General features: G+C 39.6%; 1 long non-coding RNA gene across 1 annotated transcript in view; it reads right to left on the bottom strand.

The window, feature by feature from the left end:
- Window positions 1-622: 622 nt before the first annotated feature.
- Window positions 623-6,150, bottom strand: part of LOC132541418 (uncharacterized) — a 51,213-nt gene continuing 45,685 nt past the window's right edge. The window contains exon 4 of the long non-coding RNA XR_009552614.1: window positions 623-1,063. This is a non-coding gene — a long non-coding RNA (uncharacterized LOC132541418). The remainder of the gene's footprint in view (window positions 1,064-6,150) is intronic.

Here is a 6,150-nt window from a genome sequence, read left to right on the forward strand (position 1 = left end):
GAAGCCAGATCTCCCACCTTCAGAACCCCATAGTGATCTGGGTCAATACTCCCAGAGAAATTATGAATAGGGAAGCTTCCAATGGAGGCGATGGGATATGGAACTCTGGTGGTATGGAATTGCACCCCTTTTATCCTACAATCTTGTCAATCATTATTAAATCACTAATAAAAATATGTCATTATGAGATTACATATATAAATTACAGCTTGATAAACATCCCATTACATGTATAAGAGAAGTGCTATGGGAATTCACAGGGGAAAGTGGGCATCTGCATGAGAATGTGATGAGATGTACAGCATATACTAGTGTTGAGCTTTGGTTTATTTCTCTCTCACATAAAACTCTCCCATATAATATAGTATATTTTAATATATATATACCAAAGCACTGCTCATCTCTGGCTTATGGTGGTGCTGGGAGTTGAGCTTAGGACTTTAAGAGTCTCAGGCATGAGTATCTTTTGCATAACCATTGTTATCTCTCCAGCCCATGAAAAAAAAAAATCTAGAAAAAAAAATAGAAGAGAAAAAGAAAAGCTAGTATTTTTTTGGGTCTTGAGAAAAAAGTAGGAGGTTGGATAAGAGTGGAGATGACTGGTGAGAATAAACCTGTGCTGAGAAACATTACACATGTACAGGCTACTATATTTTACTTTTGGCTTTAAACCATTATTCCCCCAATAAAGAAAGAAAAGGAAAAAAAAAAAAAAAGAAAAGAAACCTGTGGATGAATTTTGCCAGAAGAGAAGTTGGCTGAGGTCCCAGATAACCCGTGAGTTTTTCTTTATTCTTTAATTTCGTCTTTCTTTTTTAATGTTTATTTTATTTATTTATTCCCTTTTGTTGCCCTTGTTGTTTTATTGTTGTAGTTATTATTGTTGTTGTCATTCGGAGGATGGAACATTCTCTACCATTGATGATCCAAGTTGAGGGCAAGGTCCTATGGGGGGCCCACAAAGGGATCTATTGAGTTGTTCCTAATAGAAATGGCCAGTAACAATGGAGAGAGGGATTTATTTGAGGTCTAGGCCCATCATGTCTGTTTCGGAATCTCAGGACTCTCCAAATGGAGCCCCAGCTGATGGGGTGGCCTGATAGTGACTAAAGAGTCATCATTAAAGTATTCCAGTCTCTTGCCCTTATTCAGCTTTTGCAGTCCTTGCTTTGATAAGGCTAGCTTTGAAGTGAGTGAGAGAACTGTAATAGGAAGTAGGTAAGGATGGTATCTAAGTCTAAGTAGACACTATTTCGTTATGAACTTTATATTGACTCACTACAGACTATTTTTTTTCAAAAATACTGACTGTATTTTTGCTTTCAGGTATACATTTTGCCCTAATTTATGGATACATGTGAACATATGCTCTAGCTCACGGGACCTGGTCTATATTTAGGTTTTGGTACTTTGTTAGGAAGTGAACCTCCTGGAATGGAATTAGAAAATACTATGAAAGATCTCACCTGAGTAATGAGGGTGAAGGGTTGACATTTCATGCCTGACGTCTCTGGACACAGTCTGAAGTGAAACATGCTGAGGTGGTGATCATTGCACTGATCAGGTTGGGATCGGTGGATACAATATTATTTGGTATGAATTGAGAGAAGCATGCAGGAAAGTGAGCCCCACCCTAGAGGTTCCAGGACTGGGGGGAAATATAGGCTCTATAGAGGAAGTGGGAGGTTCCTGCTGTCCTAGGGTATAAGAAGACAATAGATAGTTATTGCTATAATCACATTATTTGGCAACTGGGTTAACTTTGAAAAATCCTCGTTAGAATTTGTTTTTTTTTGTTGTTGTTTTTGTTTTTTTTTAATTTTTAATTTTTATTTTTTTTTCTTTTTTATTTAAGAAAGGATTAATTAACAAAACCATAGGGTAGGAGGGGTACAACCCCACACAATTCCCACTGCCCAATCTCCATATCCCACCCCCTCCCCCGATAGCTTTCCCATTCTCTATCCCTCTGGGAGCATGGACCCAGGGTCATTGTGGGTTGCAGAAGGTAGAAGGTCTGGCTTCTGTAATTGCTTCCCCGCTGAACATGGGCGTTGACTGGTCGGTCCATACTCCCAGTCTGCCTCTCTCTTTCCCTAGTAGGGTGGGTCTCTGGGGAAGCTGAGCTCCAGGACACATTGGTGGGGTCTTCAATCCAGGGAAGTCTGGCCGGCATCCTGATGACACCTGGAACCTGGTGACTGAAAAGAGAGTTAACATACAAAGCCAAACAAATTGTTGAGCAATCATGGACCCAAAGCTTGGAAAAGTGGAGAGGAAGTATTAGGGAGGTACTCACTGCAAACTCTAGTGTACTTCTGCTTTCTTACTTTGGTGCCATACTCCAAACTCAGTCAATTTCTGCTTTACGTTTCTACTTCTTTTTTTTTTTTTACATGCATAACATTCCCCAGATTCCCATTTAACAATACAACCCCCACTATTTCATTCATCATTTTTCATGGACCTGTATTCTCCCCACCCACCCCAGAGTCTTTTACTTTGGTGTAATACTCCAATTCCATTTCAGGTTCGACTTGTGTTTTCTTTTCTAATCTTGTTTTTCAACTTCGGCCTGAGAGTGAGATCATCCCGTATTCATCCTTCTGTTTCTGACTTATTTCACTCAACATGATATTTTCAAGGTCCATCCAAGATCGGCTGAAAACGGTGAAGTCACCATTTTTTACAGCTGAGTAGTATTCCATTGTGTATATATACCACAACTTGCTCAGCCACTCATCTGTTGTTGGACACCTGGGTTGCTTCCAGGTTTTGGCTATTACAAATTGTGCTGCCAAGAACATATGTGTACACAGATCTTTTTGCATGGCTGTTTTGGGTTCCTTAGGATATATCCCCAGGAGGGGAATCGCAGGGTCATAGGGTAGGTCCATTTCTAGCCTTCTGAGAGTTCTCCAAACTGTTCTCCACAGAGGTTGGACCAATTGACATTCCCACCAGTAGTGCAGGAGGGTTCCTTTGACCCCAGAATTTGTTGTATCATACACAACATCACCATAATTTATGTCCTTTGACATAATTTGCATATAACTGTGCCACTGGTTGCTTCTGTTCTCCCTGGTCTAAGCTTTTAAGAGAGTCAACATATCAAAGACTCAGCCTATGTATTAAAAAGACTCAGTCTGTGCTTTAAAAAGTTTGAAACATTCAATCAATTTTTCCCCTCTGATATTAATTAAATAGTGATTTATATGACTACAAATTAATAGGAGTGTACATAAACACCATTCCCACCACCAAAAGACCCCATCCCAACCCCCTTCTCATCCCCACCCCGCCACCCCCGCCCCGTGAAGCTGAACATCCACCCTCACCCTCAACCCAGGGATTTTACTTTGGTGCCCTACTCCACATTTAGTTAAATCCTGCTTTCAATTTCCCTTCTATTCTTCTTTCTCAACTTCTGTATATAAGTGGAATCATCCCACACTCATCTTTATCTTTCTGACTTAGCTCACATAACATAATTCCTTCTAGCTCCATCCGAAATGGGTCAGAGAAGGTGGGTTCATTGTTCTTAATAGCTGCATAGTATTACATTATGTATATATACCACAACTTTCTCAGCCAGTCATCTGTTGTTGGGCACCTGGATTGCTTCCAGGTTTTAGCTATTACGAATTGTGCTGCTATGAACATAGGTGTACACATTTCTTTTTGGTTGGGTATTATAGAGTCTTTGGGGTATATCCCTAGGAGAGGAATTATTGGGTCATATGGAAGGTCTAACCTTGTGAGAGTTCTCCAGACTATTCTCCACAAAGGCTGGGCCAATTCACATTCCCACCATCAGTGTAGAAGGCTTCCTCTGTCCCCACAACCTCTCCAGTATTTGTTGCTGCTGTCCTTTTTTATGTATGTCATTCTCACAGGGGTGAGGTGGTATCTCAATGTTATCTTTATTTGCATTTCTCTGACAATCAGTGACCTGGAACAATTTTTCATGTGTTTGTTAGCCTTTTGGATCTCTTCTGTAGTGAATATTCTGGTCATATACTCTGCCCATTTTTGGATGGGGTCATTTGCATTTTTTATTTCTTTATTGGGGAATTTATGTTTTACATTCAACAGTAAATACAGTAGTTTGTACATGCATAACATTTCTCAGTTTTCCATATGACAATACAACCCCCACTAGGTCCTCTGTCATCCTTCTTGGACCAGCATTCTCCCCCCCCCCCACCCCTGAGTCGTTTACTTTGGTGCAATACGCCAATTCTAGTTCAGGTTCTACTTGTGTTTTCTCTTCTCATTTGCTTTTTTTTTTTTTTTTTTTTTTTTGCTAAGTTTGCTGAGCTCTTTGTATATTTTGGTTATTAGTCTCTTGTTTGATGTATGGCATGTGAAGATCTTCTCCCATTCTGTGAGGGGCCTCTTTGTGTGATAGTTTCTTTGCCTGTGCAGAAGCTTTCCAATTTGATGTAGTCCCATTGATTTGTTTCTGCTTTAGTCTTTCTTGCAAATGGTTTGTAGCATCAAAGATGTCCTTGAGGTGTAGGTGGGAAAGTGTTCCACCAATGTTTTCATCTAAGTATTTGATAGTTTCTGGTCTAACATCCATGTCCTTGATCCATTTGGAGTTTATTTTTGTTTCTGGTGAGATAAGGTGGTTCAGTTTCATTCTTCTGAATGTTACATTTATTTTTTTAATTATCTTTATTTATTGGATATAGACAGCCAGAAATTGAGAGGGAAGGAGATGATAGAGAGGGAGAGAGACAGAGAGACACCTGCAGCACTACACTACTAGTAAAGCTTTCCTCCTGCATTTGGGGACTGGGGGCCCAAACCCGGGTCCTTGTTCACTGTAACATGTGAACTCAACCAGGTGCTCCACCACCCAGTCCCTATGGTTACTCTTTATTGTTATTTGTTCTAATATAGTTAGCAACACTTACATTATGCTGACTGTGTAATAGGCACTATTCTAGGTGCTTTACAAATATTAATCTAGTTAATCTTCATGATAATGTCATGAAGAGTGTTCTGTTCTCATTTTCCATATTGGGAACTCAGATATGCAATGGTTCAATAATATTTGTTGAGGCTCAGATAGTTAATAAGTGGCAAAGGTTATGTTTAGAGTGAGGAATTCTAGATCCAGATAGAATCTCACAGTTGCTACATTATAGTGGCTCTATTTTTCTTTCTTTTTTTTAAATATTTTATTTATTCATGAGATAGAAGGAGAGAGAGAGAGAAAGAACCAGACATCACTGGTACATGTGCTGCCGGGGATTGAACTCAGGACCTCATGCTTGAGAATCTAATGCTTTATCCACTGCACCACCTCCTGGACCACGAGTGGCTCTAATTTTCAAAGAAAACTTTGAAAAGTGGGGCTTGGTGGTGGTGCACCTGGTTGAGTGCACATGTTACAACGCACAAGGACTCAGGTTCAAGCCTCCACTGTAGGGGCAAAGCTTCACAAGTGGTGAAGCAATGCTGTAGGTGTCTCTGTCTCTTGCCCTCTTTATCACCCCCCTTCCCTCTCAGATTCTGGATTTATCTATATAAAATAGAAAATATAGAAAACTTTGAAAAGTAGTTAAAAATTAGTCTTCTCCATTGTTTTTGACATCAAAACCAGCTGTTGACATGTAAACAGACAATACCGTTAAGACTGGCCACTAGGGGGCTCCAATATTATTGTTGCAAACCTGTAAAATAGCAGTACATACATGTTTCTCCCTCCACCCCCGTCTCTATGTAATATTTACTTATTAGAGAGAGAGAGAGAATTAGAGCATTACTCTGACATATGATGTACTGGAGGCTGAACTCCATGCCTCAGGAGAGCAAGTCCTGTTGTCTTCCACTGATCCACACCACCTGCCACAATACCTATATTTAAAAAGGAGCAAAAGACAGTTCCTTATTTGCATTACTTTTGACATGTTTGCTAGTCCAAGAAAAAAACAACAACAGAAAATATTAATAAAACAAAATGAATTAGTACAAAGTTTTCTAAAGTTTTTCACTTTTTTAGTATTCTGTTCTATCCTCAATTTTTCCTTATTGTTTTGTTTCCAAATTTTCTTCTGTTTGTCTTGTGTTAAGTTTTTGCTTGCAGAGTTTTTTCATTGGGGCTTCCTCTGTCTGCATTATTCCACCGCTCCTCAAGCA

Source organism: Erinaceus europaeus, chromosome 11 (genome assembly GCF_950295315.1).
Source record: "Erinaceus europaeus chromosome 11, mEriEur2.1, whole genome shotgun sequence".
Lineage (NCBI taxonomy): Eukaryota > Metazoa > Chordata > Mammalia > Eulipotyphla > Erinaceidae > Erinaceus > Erinaceus europaeus.